Consider the following 15,288-nt stretch of genomic DNA (forward strand, 5'->3'; position numbering starts at 1 on the left):
AGGAGCAGGAAAGGAGCCCTTTCCGGGAGTTGAGGCCGAAATCAAAGCCCACCCAATTAGCCAGGAAGAGTCGGCCAGAACGGGCGGTGGAGCCGGCTACCTCCCGCCTCTTCTTATAAGAAGTGTTATAATAAGTGTTCTTCTTACAAGAGTGTTGCTCTTAGAGTGCTGTTGATAGTGTCAGAGAGGCAAGAGAGTGGTTGTGTATTGCTTCTCTGTTGTTTCCTTGGTTATTTTATGTGATTTAATATAAAGTATTTAGTCTTCCTTTTTTACTTCCTTCTTTTCCTTCACTGCTACATATCACAAGTAGATAGAAGGATATTGCAAGTAGATAGAAGGATATTGCAAGTAGATAGAAGGATATCCAAGGATATCACCTTCTTACCATGAGCAACATTTCTCAGACTTCTGCTTCTAGTCCAGCCACCTATAAGCCCTGTAGCTGGTGCTATAAACTACCAAGTCCTAACCTGTGGTCAGTCTTTACTGTTGAGTTTTCTTTTCCTGGGGATCATTTCATCTATACTATAAGTCTAGTGCACCCCTTCAGTGTCTTCATGGAGTCTATTCAACTCCCCTCCCTCATTCCCTGCACCCTTGGTACACAGAGTTCAGGTGGAATTTGGTTTATTTCTTACCAGATAACTTTAGTACCATGATATTCTCTGCCCCATGGTATTACTAAAGTAGTGAATTATTTATAATTTTATTGGCTTCCTTTGTTGGTTTTATGTTTTATGTTTTATCAGAGGGTGGAGGGTGAGTGCATAGATTAAAAAATCAGTCAGATGCTATTATTATTTTTTCAAATGTTAACATCTCTGATATAAAACTGTACTTACAAGAGATGTAATAAAAAACTATTGTGTCATAGTCCAAGCAGTATGTTTTTTCCCCTGTATATGTAAGTTGTATGTAAAAAGTGAGGGCTTCAGACATTTCATAAAATATGCTGTGCTGTGCTTAGTTGCTCAGTTCAGTTTAGTTCAGTTGCTCAGTCGTGTCCGACTCTTGCCACCCCATGAATCACAGCACACCAGGCCTCCCTGTCCATCACCAACTCTCAGAGTTCACTCAGACCCAAGTCCATCGAGTCGGTGATGCCATCCAGCCATCTTATCCTCTGTCGTCCCCTTTTCTTCCTGCCCCCAATCCCTCCCAGCATCAGAATCTTTTCCAATGAGTCAGCTCTTCGCATGAGGTGGCCAAAGTACTGGAGCTTCAGCTTTAGCATTATTCCCTTCAAAGAACACCCAGGGCTGATCTCCTTCAGAATGGACTGGTTGGATCTCCTTGCAGTCCAAGGGACTCTCAAGAGTCTTCTTCAACACCACAGTTCAAACGCATCAATTCTTCGGCGCTCAGCCTTCTTCACAGTCCAACTCTCACATCCATACATGACCATAGGAAAAACCATAGCCTTGACTAGAAGAACCTTTGTTGGCAAAGTAATGTCTCTGCTTTTGAATATGCTATCTAGGTTGGTCATAACTTTCCTTCCAAGGAGTAAGCGTCTTTTAATTTCATGGCTGCAGTCACCATCTGCAGTGATTTTGGAGCCCAGAAAAATAGTCTGACACTGTTTCCACTGTTTCCCCATCTATTTCCCATGAAGTAATGGGACCAGATGCCATGATCTTCATTTTCTGAATGTTGAGCTTTAAGCCAGCTTTTTCACTCTCCTCTTTCACTTTCATCAAGAGGTTTTTTAGTTCCTCTTGACTTTCTGCCATAAGGGTGGTGTCATCTGCATATCTGAGGTTATTGATATTTCTCCCAGCAATCTTGATTCCAGCTTGTGCTTCTTCCAGCCCAGCATTTCTCATATATGATGTACTCTGCATATAAGTTAAATAAGGTGACAATATACAGCCTTGATGTACTCCTTTTCCTATTTGGAACCAGTCTGTTGTTCCATGTCCAGTTCTAACTGTTGCTTCCTGACCTGCATACAAATTTCTCAAGAGGCAGATCAGGTGGTCTGGTATTCCCATCTCTTTCAGAATTTTCCACAGTTTATTGTGATCCATACAGTCAACGGCTTTGGCATAGTCAATAAGGCAGAAATAGATGTTTTTCTGGAACTCTCTTGCTTTTTCCATGATCCAGTGGATGTTGGCAATTTGATCTCTGGTTCCTCTGCCTTTTCTAAAACCAGCTTGAACATCTGGAAGTTCACAGTCCACATGTTGCTGAAGCCTGGCTTGGAGAATTTTGAGCATTACTTTACTAGCATGTGAGATGAGTGCAATTGTGTGGTAGTTTGAGCATTCTTTGGCATTGCCTTTCTTTGGGATTGGAATGAAAACTGAACTTTTCTAGTCTTGTGGCCACTGCTGAGTTTTCCAAATTTGCTGGCATATTGAGTGCAGCACTCCATATGCACTTAGCATCATCTTTCAGGATTTGAAATAGTTCAACTGGAATTCCATCACCTCCACTAGCTTTGTTCACAGCGATGCTTTCTAAGGCCCACTTGACTTCACATTCCAGGATGTCTGGCTCTAGGTCAGTGATCATACCATCATGATTATCTTGGTTGCGAAGATCTTTTTTGTACAGTTCTTCTGTGTATTCTTGCCACCTCTTGTTAATATCTTCTGCTTCTGTAGGTCCATACCATTTCTGTCCTTTATCGAACCCATCTTTGCATGAAATGTTCCCTTGGTATCTCTAATTTTCTTGAAGAGATCTCTAGTCTTTCCCATTCTGTTGTTTTCCTCTATTTCTTTGTATTGATCACTAAGGAAGGCTTTCTTATCTCTTCTTGCTATCTTTGGAACTCTGAATTCAGATGCTTATATCTTCCCTTTTCTCCTTTGCTTTTTGCTTCTCTTCTTTTCACAGCTATTTGTAAGGCCTCCCCAGACAGCCATTTTGCTTTTTTGCATTTCTTTTCCGTGGGGATGGTCTTGATCCCTGTCTCCTGTACAGTGTCATGAACCTCAGTCCATAGTTCATCAGGCACTCTATCTATCAGATCTAGTCCCTTAAATCTATTTTTCCCCTTCACTGTATAATCATAAGGGATTTGATTTAGGTCATACCTGAATGGTCTAGTGGTGTTTCCTACTTTCTTCAATTTAAGTCTGAATTTGGCAATAAGGAGTTCATGGTCTGAGCCACAGTCAGCTCCCGGTCTTGTTTTTGTTGACTGTGTAGAGCTTCTCCATGTTTGGCTGCAAAGAATATAATCAATCTGATTTCGGTGTTGACCATCTGGTGATGTCCATGTGTAGAGTCTTCTCTTGTGTTGTTGGAAAAGGGTGTTTGCTATGACCAGTGTGTTGTTTTGGCAAAACTCTATTAACCTTTGCCCTGCTTTATTCCGTATTCCAAGGCCAAATTTGCCTGTTACTCCAGGTGTTTCTTGACTTCCTACTTTTGCATTCTAGTCCCCTATAATGAAAAGGACATCTTTTCTGGGTGTTAGTTCTAAAAGGTCTTGTAGGTCTTCATAGAACCATTCAACTTCAGCTTCTTCAGTATTACTTGTTGGGGCATAGGCTTGGACTACTGTGATATTGAATGGTTTGAACGAACAGAGATCATTCTATCATTTTTGAGATTGCATCCAAGTACTGCATTTCAGATTCTTTTGTTGACCGTTATGGCTACTCCATTTCTTCTAAGAGATTCCTGCCTGCAGTAGTAGATATAATGGTCATCTGAGTTAAATTCACCCATTCCATTTTAATTTGCTGATTGCTAGAATGTCAACGTTCACTCTTGCCATCTCCTGTTTGAACACTTCCAATTTACCTTGATTCATGGACCTAACATTCCAGGTTCCTATGCAATATTGTTCTTTACAGCATTGGACCTTGCTTCTATCACCAGTCACATCCACAACTGGGTATTGTTTTTGCTTTGGTTCCATCCCTTCATTCTTTCTGAAGTTATTTCTCCACTGATCTCCAGTAGTATATTGGGCACCTACCGACCTGGGAAGTTCCTCTTTCAGTATCCTATCATTTTGCCTTTTCATACTGTTCATGGGGTTCTCAAGGTAGGAATACTGACATGGTTTGCCATTCCCTTCTCCAGTGGACCACGTTCTGTCAGAACCACATTCTGAGCTTAGTTTCTCAGTCATGCCCAACTCTTTGTGACCCCATGGACTGCAGCCCACTAGGCTCCTCTATCCGTGATCAAGTATAGTACATCTTAAAAAGATGTACTATAAAGATCTCCATGCAGTGCTGGGCATGGAGATCTTCTTAGACATCAGCGGGTGTGCCCCGCGGGCGTGCGAGTCCTTCTCTGTGGACGCATCTCTGGGGGTCGTGGTCCGCGTCTGCGGTGCAGACCCGGTGGAGAGCAGGGAGAAGTCGGCCGCGCCCCGCTGGCCCCTGTTGCGCCCCACGGACGTGCTGGTGGCGATGACGTCCCCCAACTTCGCCGAAGACGAGGGCAAGGTCCTGATCTTCTACCACCAGCCTGACGAGGATGCCCCCATGGCCACAGCTGTGCTCCACCTCACAGGCATTGAGCTCTCCCTGGACGTGGACATCTACCGCAGCGGGCGCTTTGAGGCGGCCGACAAACAGGCTAAGAAAACCTGGGTCTGGGGCCCTGGTGGCTGGGGTGCCATCCTGCTTGTGAACTGCAGCCCTTCTGTCTCAGGCCAGCCCATGGACAAGAGCAAGGTGTTCTCCTCTGAAGAAGTAAAGAGTTTGTCCCAGATGGTGCTGAAAGTTCAGGGGCCCAGCTACATTACAAAGAATTACCGGGTGGTTCTCCACACCTCCAAGGAAGAGTCGGAGAAGGCAAGAGTCTACCGGCCACAGAATGATGGTCCTATGACCTTCGAGTTGATTCTGGGGCCTGAGCAGCACGCCTACACCTTGGTGCCCCAGTGGGATGACGTGAAGGGCACCTTGAGGGAAACCTTCTACGTTGAAGCCTTAGAGTTTCCATCCGCCAGCTTCTCGGGCTTGATCTCCTTCTCGGCCTCGCTGGTGGAAGAGTCTCAAGACCCGCTGGTTCCAGAGGCCATGCTGTGCAAGGACACAGTGCTGTTCCGGGTGGCTCCCTGCATCTTTGTCCCCAGCACCCAGATGCCGTTAGAGGTGTACCTGTGCAGAGAGCTGCAGGTCCAGGGCTTCGTGAGCACGGTGACGGAGCTGAGCGAGAGGAGCAACAGCCAGGTGGCATCCGTCTACGAGGACCCCAACCGCCTGGGCCGGTGGCTCCAGGATGAAATGGCTTTCTGCTATACCCAGGCTCCCCACAAGACTGTCTCCTTGGTCCTGGACACCCCTCGGGTCGCCAAGCTTGACGATTTCCCCATGAAATACTCACTGAGCCCTGGGGTTGGCTACCTGACTCTGCACACCCAGGACCACACGGTGGCCAGCATAGATGTCGTTGGGAAACTGATGGTGTCCCCCCCTGTGAAGGCCCAAGGAAGAGAGTACCCTCTGGGCAGGGTCCTCATTGGCAGCAGCTTTTACCCCAGCAAGGACTCCCGGAACATGAGTCGGAGCCTCCAGGACTTCCTCCGTGCCCAGCAAGTCCAGGCCCCGGTGGAGCTCTTCTCCGACTGGCTGATGACCGGCCATGCCTGCGAGTTCATGCGCTTCATCCCCGCACAGTACAAGGTGGAGGGCAAAAAGGACTTCCGGCTGCTCCTGGCCAGCCCCAGCTCCTGCTACAAACTGTTCAAGGAGAGGCAGAAGGAGGGCTATGGAGATGCGATGCTCTTTGAAGGGCTTAGGAAGGACCAGCTCCTTTCTAACGGGAGGAAGGCCATTACCATCAACCAGCTTCTGGCTGACGAAAAGATGAGGAAGCAGAATGACTATGCAGAGAAGTGTATCCATCTGAACCGCGGCATCCTCAAGAGGGAGCTGGGCCTGCAGGAGGAGGACATCATCCCCGTCCCACAGCTCTTCTGCCTGGAGCACATCGCCAACGCCCCCCGCAGCGAGCAGACCAAGAAGCTCTATGCCCAGCCCTACTTCCCCGACCTGCTGGAAATGGTTGTGATGGGCTTGAACCTGGGCATCCCCAAGCCCTTCGGGCCCCGGATCAACGGCACCTGCTGCCTGGAGGAGCGGATCTGCCAGCTGCTGGAGCCGCTGGGCTTCCAGTGCACCTTCATCGATGACTTCGACTGCTACCTGACCGAAATCGGAGACTTCTGCTCCTGTGCCAACATCCGCCGGGTGCCCTTTGCCTTCAAGTGGTGGGGCATGGTCCCGTAGACCACGTGAGCGCCGCCAGCCCCGCCCCGCCCTGCGCAGCATGCAAGGCCCGCTGTCGCCCCCCGACAGCGTGATTCGTGCTCTGCTCAGGGCCCCCCTTCCTCTCCCTATGCGTCTCCAGCTCCCCGTTGCTCAGTGGTGGCAGCACTGGCAGCCTGAGCCCCTGGGGAGAGCTTGGAAACGGCCTTGGGTGGAGAAGTTACTGAAGGCCCAGTAAAGTCCTAGCTGTTCTGAAAAAAAAAAAAAAAAAAAACCATTCCGGGGAAAATGGGTTGTAAGGGGCAAGTGTGAAATTAGCTAACCTAGTTAAGAAATTTTTATAGCAATACAAGTGAGATAGATAGTGATTGACATTAGAGAAACGGCAAATAGATAGAAGTAGACAGAAGAAGACTTTTTCTGGGGAGGCTGTGGTAAAGTCAGTAGTATTTATCTATATGAAGTGAAGGGAAAGAAGGAGTAGAAATGATTCTAAAGTTTTGAATTTGAGCAAGTGATACCATTTGCTTAGACGACAAAGTTATATAAAGGAAGATTCACAAAGGAACAGGTGTAGGGAGGGAAAATCAGGAGTTCTGTTTTGACCATGTGAAGTCTGAGCTATGTATGGAGTTTTCAGATGGAACTGTCGAGGAGGTTTGTGGTATGTGGGAGTATAAAGCCTAGAAGAGCAGCTTGGACTCCAGATACGGTTTTAGGATCCTCAGCCTACAGCCACAGGAAAGGATAAAATTGTGTAGAGAGTGAGTATGATGAGAGATAAGGTTTAGGACAGAGTCCTAAGGTGCTGCAGTAAAAAACGTTTGGGTAGAGGTTGAGAACTCAGCAAAGTAAACTGAGAAGGGGCAGTGAGAAAGTGGGAAGTCCAGAGAATTCCACGATGTGGGAGCCAAGAAAAAAGATCATTTCATGGGCTCAGGGGTAAGGGTTTGTCAAAAGCTGCTAGAGGGTGAGAACGGTGGACACAGAGAGACAGAGATGTGTGCTCTTACAACTCTATCCATTGAAGACGGATTCCAATATAGGAAGCACAAGTAAGTTTTTTGGTAGATAGGAGGGAAAATATCTGGTGGGGTTCTCCTTCTCTTGAGCCATTTTGAAAGCATGTTAACATTTGCTCCTGTATTCTTTGCCATATTCCTGTGAGGGTAGCAGCTCAGTTATTATTATTATCATTTCACAGATGAATAAATAGAGGTTTGGTGTGGCAGAAATGTTTATAGCCATAGATGCGAAATTCATGCTCTCCCTGGCTGCACCATATTTCTCAGTCTAGCTCCTGTCCTTGCAGACAGATGTGGGCAAATAATGAGTTCTTACTGTTGGAAACTGAGGGAGGTGAGATGTATCACTTGTAAGCCAGACTATTACAAAGAGGGTGGGACTTCTCTATATCCTTATTCCCTTTTGACTAGCATGAAGCAGAGGCTCTTGCTGTCCTCATGAGTGAGGACAGCAAAAAAATAAAATAAAATAAGACTCTGGATCCCTGAATCATAATGGGAAGGAAAGTTGCCTGCTGACCAGGAATATCTGCACTGAACTGTCCTTGAGGCAAGAGACAATCTGTTATCAGCAATGACATTTTGGTGTTTGTTACATAGCTAGTGTCATCGTACTAATATACTGGGGAATATTGTCTTGCACAATATCCCATAGTAAGTTAATTGTAGAGTGATGACTAGAACCCTGATTTCTCACTTTATTTATTTTTAAAACTTATTATTTATTTGTTTATTAAGCTATTCTGGGTCTTATTTGCATCACTTGGGGTCTTCAGTCTTCACTGTGGCATCTGAGACTTTTAGTTGCAGCTTGCAAACTCTTACTTGTGGCATGTGGGATCTAGTTCCCCATTCAAGGATTGAACCTGGGCCCTCTGCACTGGGAACTTGGAGTCTTAGGTGCTGGACCACCAGGGAAATCCCTAGAATCCAGACCTCTTAACTCCTTGTTATGTTTTCTGAAGGTCTCCATTGCAAAGGCACCATGGAGGATGAATTTTCTAGAAACCTCTAGAAGCTGCTAAGTAGATAATTGCACCATATACTCATTTTAAAAATATTTTAGATTTCTGAAATAGGTAAAGCTAATATACCCATCCTGTGTTCCTTACACATCTGTGATTTATTGAGAAATAGTTTCTATTAGCTGCATAATATCGTATATTCTTTTGTGGTAGAAAACTAAAATACGCTTCTAACAGTGAGACACCAATAATGTGGATAACATTTCATCCCAGATGGCTCTCCCTTTTGCCAATTTTTATGTGGAAATCAACAGCTTGTCTGGGAGAATGCCTAAATACCCTCTCCAGGTCGAAGTTCTCCTCCCATAACAATACATTCATGTGTTTTTCTCTAAGACGAGAGCTGCACTGTAAGGCTAGAATCATTCTAGACTAAAGTGTGATTAGCAGTGTAAAAAATTCCTGTTCTAACAAAAGTATGAGATTTCGTTATCCAGGGGCTGATAATTCCATTCATGGATAATAATCAAGAATTTATTGTTATCAGGCTTTCAGTTAGTACTATTTCTAGTATTTTCTTCTAAATATTACCAGTCATGTCATTGGAGGAAATGATGCCAAAACTTCCACAAGGGGCTTGTCATTTTTTAAAATACTTTTCCTGTTGACTGTTCTCTGTCTGTATCGGCAGTTTGCAGCTCTCTGGTGCACAGCACAAAACCATTCCTATCTTGAATCCAATCCCAGGAAATGAAGTTGGAGTTTTTCCTTTTAACTTGAAAAAAACCTCTCAGCAGTTTTTCAGGGTAAATGTGGTAACTTGGAGTGTTCCTAATAACACAGAGAATCGGTGGGTGCACAGGGTGAGGCAATGGGCAACTTCCAGAAATGCTCTTGCTCAGTCTGAGAAATGGAATATTTCCTGCCATATTAGTAAACAAAGAATGTCATAGTCAACAGCAGTTGCAGCCACCATGGATGGTGAGCTGGTGAACTCAGAGGGAACTCAGTAAAGAAAAAATACAGGCCACCTAGCAGCCATCAGACTGCAGCCACTCCCTATGGTGAGTCCTGAGGAAATTCAGGATGTGAAAACACAGGGTTCTGGCCCCAAATAGTGGAGGTGCATATCAAAGGAATGGTTTCAGTGAGCCCAGACTCTTGCATCTTCCTATACATAGAAAAGCACTAAATTCTTTAACTTGGGATATCTGGTTTTCTTTAATTTACAATAATCTGATGTTCTGACTACTTGCCCTTTGTTGCAAAACTTCTATATAACCTGGCTGCCCTCTTGTATCCTCAAAGCAGTTCTCTCAGGGTTATTTGAGATGCTGCCTCCCAGACATAAATGCTAAAAATTCCCAACGAATAAAACATTACTCTCAACTTTAGGTTGTGAATATTTTTTAAGTTTATAAGTCCCATACAGAGACATGCTTGCCATTCCTCCTGGACTACTGACTCCTCTGTGGTTATAGGTTCTTTTAAGTGCAAAACTCATCTTCTCTTTGTTATATGAGGTGAGATCTTCTTGTGTCCAGAAAGATTCTGAGTGATGGGCAATATGGATGACAGCTCCCAGGGGGTGGAGGGAGGCTGAGGCAGACTGTATTGGATCTTGACATGTGTCCATGTCTGTGAGGTTAGAAATGAAAGCATGCAGTGCAGGAGACTTTGTTAGGACTGAAAGGACAAGTCAACTCAGAGAATCCAAGAAAGATTAGAATGAAGCTAAAATCAAAGCTGGGCATTGAAGTTAACAGTACAAAGCAAGTGCTCAGAGGAAGATATAGAATAAAAAGAGTGAGATCAAGATTTAGGCTATTGGACGTCTCTGGTGGTCCAGTGGCTAAGACTTTGCGCTCCCAATGCAGGGGACCTGAGTGCAATCCCTGGTCAGGGAACTAGGTTCCACCTGCTGCAATGAAGATCGAAGATCCCATGTGCCCCAACTAAGACCTGGCATAGCCAAAAAAAAAAAAAAAAAAAAAGATGTAAACTATTGTCTAAGCCATTGACTGATTCCCAAAGTTAACAATGTCTATTTTAAGGAACAAAATTTCTTTAAAAAAAAAACCCAAAACAGAGTTCATTTCTAGTCTTAGTTTATTGTGTGTGTGGATGGGGGACACTTTCAGGATTCCAGTGTGAGATGCCAGAAAACACTCTCCTTGCCACAAACAGGGCCAGAATTTGCTCTAACATCCTTTCTTTCTACTCTAGGCAGTGGGACCAGCTTAGAGAGCTGTAAAGCAAATCACCAGGGATTTGGGGATGTGGATCCAGCTGGTAGCTGAACCCAAGTTTTGATCAAAGGAATGCTTCCTGCAGGTGAGAAAGCCCTAGGAAACTGAGGTGGAGGAATCTCTGCAACAGAGAGATGGTTAAAGAAGGTAGGTAGCTAGATAAGGGGCTTCCCAGGTGGCTTAGTGGTAAACAGCCACCTGCCAATGCAAGAGACAGCAGATGTGGGTTAGATACCTGGGATGGGAGGATCTTCTAGAGGAGGAAATGACAACAGACTCCAGTGTTCTTGCCTGGGAAATCCCATGGACTCGGGAGCCTGGGTGGGCTATAGGCCATGAGGTTGCATAAAGCCAAACATGGCTGAGCACACACATACACAAACACAGCTAGATATGAGCAGAGAAAGGTGGGTATGGGAAACCATGCAGCTTGTAAGCAGCAGGGGTCCTTGAGCAGACAAAGAAAATCAGGAACCTTAAGGCAGACAGGAAATCACACATTTTGGGATGATAAGTGTCCTGGGGACAGACAAAGAAAGGAAGAGAAAGGCAGGAATCTCCAGCATCTGAATGTAACCTTTTGCTCATTATGCTCATATTACAGTAAAATTAGCCTAGCAGATAAGTTCTCATCATACAGCTGTGCCATGAACTGCCAATAAAGACTAAATAACAACAAAAGCCCCTCTTCCCCTATGGAAGTTGGAGCTGGGATGAAAATCAGGGAATATGACCCCTAAACCTTCCCTTCCCAATGAATTTTCTGCCCCTTCCTTTCTGCACCCCATATAACTGGCTTGCCAAAGAAACCAGTGTAGCTACTCAGCTGAGACACCAGCACTTCCCTTGAGAGTGTGAAACTGTTAGTTGCTCAGTCATGTCCGACTCTTTGTGACCCCATGGACCATAGCACACTAGGCTCCTCTGTCCATGGAATTCTCCAAGCAAGAATATTGGAATGGGTTGCCATTCCCTTCTCCAAAGGATCTTCCTGACCCAGAGCTTGAACTCCAGTCTCCTACATTGCAGGCAGATTCTCTACTGTCTGATCCACTAGGAAAACTCCCTTGAGAGTGTCATATTAAACGAATGCTTAAACGAATCCTGGCTTTACTTTCTTGACCTCCTCATCTTGTCTCTGAATTCTTTCTTCAACGAGACAAGTACCTACCCCCTAGGAAGAAGATTATGAAGTGCAAGGTTAGGGAAGACAAGAGATTTTGAGATTAAAATTTGAGATTGCTTTACTGGGGGTGGTATTTAGGGAAGGAAAAGTAATTAAAAGATCATAGTCTTAATCATTTTAACTTTCTTATATGGCTACCCAGAGAGAAATATTTTGTCTTATTTAACTAAAGAAAAAAAAAAATCAAACCCTCTATCCATTTATCCCAGGTTTTTCACTAAAAAAAAATTCACTAGTACCTGACAGAGCAACCCAGAGCAAAAGCAAAGGCTCACTTCAAGGATGATGGTAAGGATGGTACCCATGGGTTGGGTTCATAGACAAAGGGGGTGTGAAGAGGATAGAACGTGTAGGGATTTCAAAAGAGAATTTCTAAGAGAAAGAAGAAAGATTATAGGAAACTGCTGGAAGCACAGATTCAAATACAAGTGCCCGGCAGGGAACTTGGGAAGTTTGTGTTCATCACCAACATTCCTCTCCCTTGATTTTTGAAACTACCATCAAGTTGAATTTAATTAGAATTTAGGTTATTGTGGGGACAAAAAAGAGGTTAGTTGTATAGGGCTCTGATTTTCCCTTTTTGCATGAACACTGTTCATATAAACAACACAAACTGAATTTACACATTAGATCTGTGGGAACAATTTTGGAAGAAATACATGTTGACTTTTGAGGGTATTTTTTCACCTCAAAGTCATACGTCAATGATATTTCTTGCATTCTTAAATGAATGCTGTTCTGAAAATATCCTCTATTCTCTGTTTGCACTGTTATATTTTCTTTAGTAAGTGCAAAAGTCATAGTCCCAGAAATGAACAAAATTAGGCTGAGTTTAAAAGAAAGTGTTTAGGAAACAAAGAATTCTAATAAAAAAGAAAATTTAGATTTCATCAATTTTTTTCCTTCTTTAGACTGTTGATGTCAGGGCTGGAGTTCTGAGTTGTTACCCTACCCTGTTAATTACAGGCCATGCAGAAGAAAAATTTTGTTTACTTATTTAAGTTTTCTAGGCCCAAATACATATTAAACCTGTATTACCAATGATGACAAGTGTAGCAAATATTCAGATTTTGTTTTCTCATCCTCTCCTGACATTTTGTTTTGAAAATTAGAGTTTTATCTATAAGTAATCATTTTTTTCCTGCTCAGACCTTTGAAGATGATGAAAACTGAGGAATCCTAGCTCATGGCTGTGGTTTGGGACCTGCTGCTTTCTTTTGTTCAGAAAATACTGTCTGAGAAATAATTAACAGAGTATTTGTAAACTATACACAGAAGAGCAATTTGGTTGTCAGTGAAGCTCTGGTCCACAGTTCATTAGATGCATGTAGAAACCACAGCTTTCCTTTAATTCCATCAGTTACGGTTTGCACAGAGAAATACAGAATGCGTAGGCAGAGGATGCACATATTTTTAATAACAGCAGCTTTTAATTTCTCTCTTTATCTTCATGAGCTTAATGTATGGATATAAAGAATTTCTAACAGTAAAAGATCTCCCTAATGAAACCCTTCATTTAAGGATCTAGTGAGCTGAGTTTTAATTAGGCAGGATGCTGTGTTTTTTTTAAAAAATATTTCAATGTAATTTTGATGCATAGCATTCTTTGCATTTGTGAAATGAATTATTATGATTCTACCACACATGCTGAAAGAAGTGGTAGAATTATAAAGAATGCCTTCTTTAAGGTGCATTTAGCCTCTTTAGGACTAGTGAAATATTTTTGAGTTTAGATTAATATGAGAAGGACAAATATCAATATATTCCATTGAAACAAGCTATGAGACGTTCCTGATGGTCCAGAGGTTAAGAATCCGACTGCCAATGCTGGAAACACTGGTTTGATCCCTTGTCTGGGAAGATTCCACATGCCTTGCAGCAACTACTCCCATGAGCCACAACCACTGAAGCCCATTCGCCCTACAGCCTGTACTTTGCAACACGAGAAGTTACCACAATGAGAAGCCTGAGCACTGCAACTAGAGAAAGTCTGTTCAGCTATGAAGATCCATATATGAATAAATAAGTATTAAAAGAAAAGATGGTGACTGCAGCCATGAAATTTAAAAACTGCTTTCTCTTTGGAAGAAAAGCTATGACAAACCTAGACACGTATTAAAAAGCAGAGACATCACTTTGCTGATAAAGGGCCATATAGTAAAAGCTATGCTTTTTCCAGTAGTCATGTATGAATGTGAGAGTTGGACCATAAAGAAGGCTGAGTGCTGAAAAATTAATACTTTTGAACTGTGATGTTGGAGAAGACTATGGAGAATGCCTTGAACAGCAAGGAAATCGAACCAGTCAATCCTAAAAGACATTAACCCTGAATATTCATTAGAAGGACTGATACTGAAGCTGAAGCTCCAATACTTTGGCCACCTGATGCTAAGAGCCAATTCACTGGAAAAGACCCTGATTCTGGGAAAGATTGAGGGCATGAGAATGGAACAACAGAGGATGTGATGACTGGATGGTGTCATCGACTCAATGGACATGCGTTTGAGCAAACTCCAGGAGATGAAGGACAGGGAAGCCTGGCATGCTACAGTCCATGTGGTCGCAAAGAGTCAGACACGACTTTGCAACTGAACAAAAGAAAAGAAACAAGCTATGGATGACAGTGAAATTGCTTACAGCATCATGGGTGCTAAATGTCATGTTAATTTTTGTTGGTTATCCTTCACAACATATTTGAGAAGTGGCTGCATTATTGTTTCGTATACTTTAAGTGTTGTCCTGTTTTATCAAGTTTGCCGAGATTGATAGTGCAAATAAAAGAGAAAAAAATTGCTCCTATTACAAATAAGTGAACAGAGAAGTAAAAAAGCAAATAAGTTGAATAAATGAATGAATATATAAATAGAGTGTACACTGAGAATGACCTCTTTAGATAATTCTCACAGTGACTCAGCTCTCATAATGTCAAGGAGAAGGAGTTTTAGTTTGGCACAAAATAGTTGTTTGAACTTGAAGAAGAACAAATGTGCTCTTTCTGAGCCTTGATAAGATAATACTATGTTCAGCTCTACCAAGTGGTTTGTAAACACTGTTTTATCTCTTTTTCCTGTTATTCATATAGTGTGCTCTACCTCCATGAACATTAGATAGAGTAAGGTGACTTCGCTTGAACATAATTAGGTGACTTGGGCGTGAATCACAGTTTTTCCACATTATAAGCATGGCTGTAGCAATCACTTCATTCTTCTAAGACTCAGTATTCTTATTTGTAAAATGGAGATTACAGTAATCCCTATAAAGAAAATTTTGATGATTAAGCCTAATGTATATTATGGTATACTGTGAACTGCAAAGAACTATAGAAATAGGAGGAATTGTCATGTGTTGTAAATATTACTTTGTTCATACAGACAAAATGTGAAGTGCCAGATTAAGTGGGTGTTAAGCCCATTATTTTATTCAATTTTTAAATTTATTAACTTATTTATTTTTAATTGAAGTATAGTTGACTTACAATGTTGAATTAGTTTCAGGTGTACTGTATACATATATATGTGTATATACATGTATATCTAAAGAATATGTATATTCTTTTTCAGATTCTCTTCCATTATAGGTTATTAAAGGTATTGAATATAGTTCCCTGTGCCATATATTAGGTTTTTGCTGTTTATTCATTTTATATTTATTAGTGTATATCTGTTAATCCCA

At 42.7% G+C, this 15,288-nt stretch overlaps 1 pseudogene across 1 annotated transcript; it reads left to right on the forward strand.

The window, feature by feature from the left end:
- Positions 1-4,208: 4,208 nt before the first annotated feature.
- On the forward strand, positions 4,209-6,438 carry LOC147345949 (inactive protein-arginine deiminase type-6 pseudogene; annotated as a pseudogene). The gene has a single exon (XR_015153430.1). The product of XR_015153430.1 is annotated as an inactive protein-arginine deiminase type-6 pseudogene (transcript).
- The last annotated feature ends 8,850 nt before the right edge of the window (positions 6,439-15,288 follow it).

The sequence above is a fragment of the Bos grunniens genome, chromosome 24 (assembly GCF_055505025.1).
Source record: "Bos grunniens cultivar Pamir isolate PY7600 chromosome 24, Bosgru_T2T1.0, whole genome shotgun sequence".
NCBI classification, from domain to species: domain Eukaryota; kingdom Metazoa; phylum Chordata; class Mammalia; order Artiodactyla; family Bovidae; genus Bos; species Bos grunniens.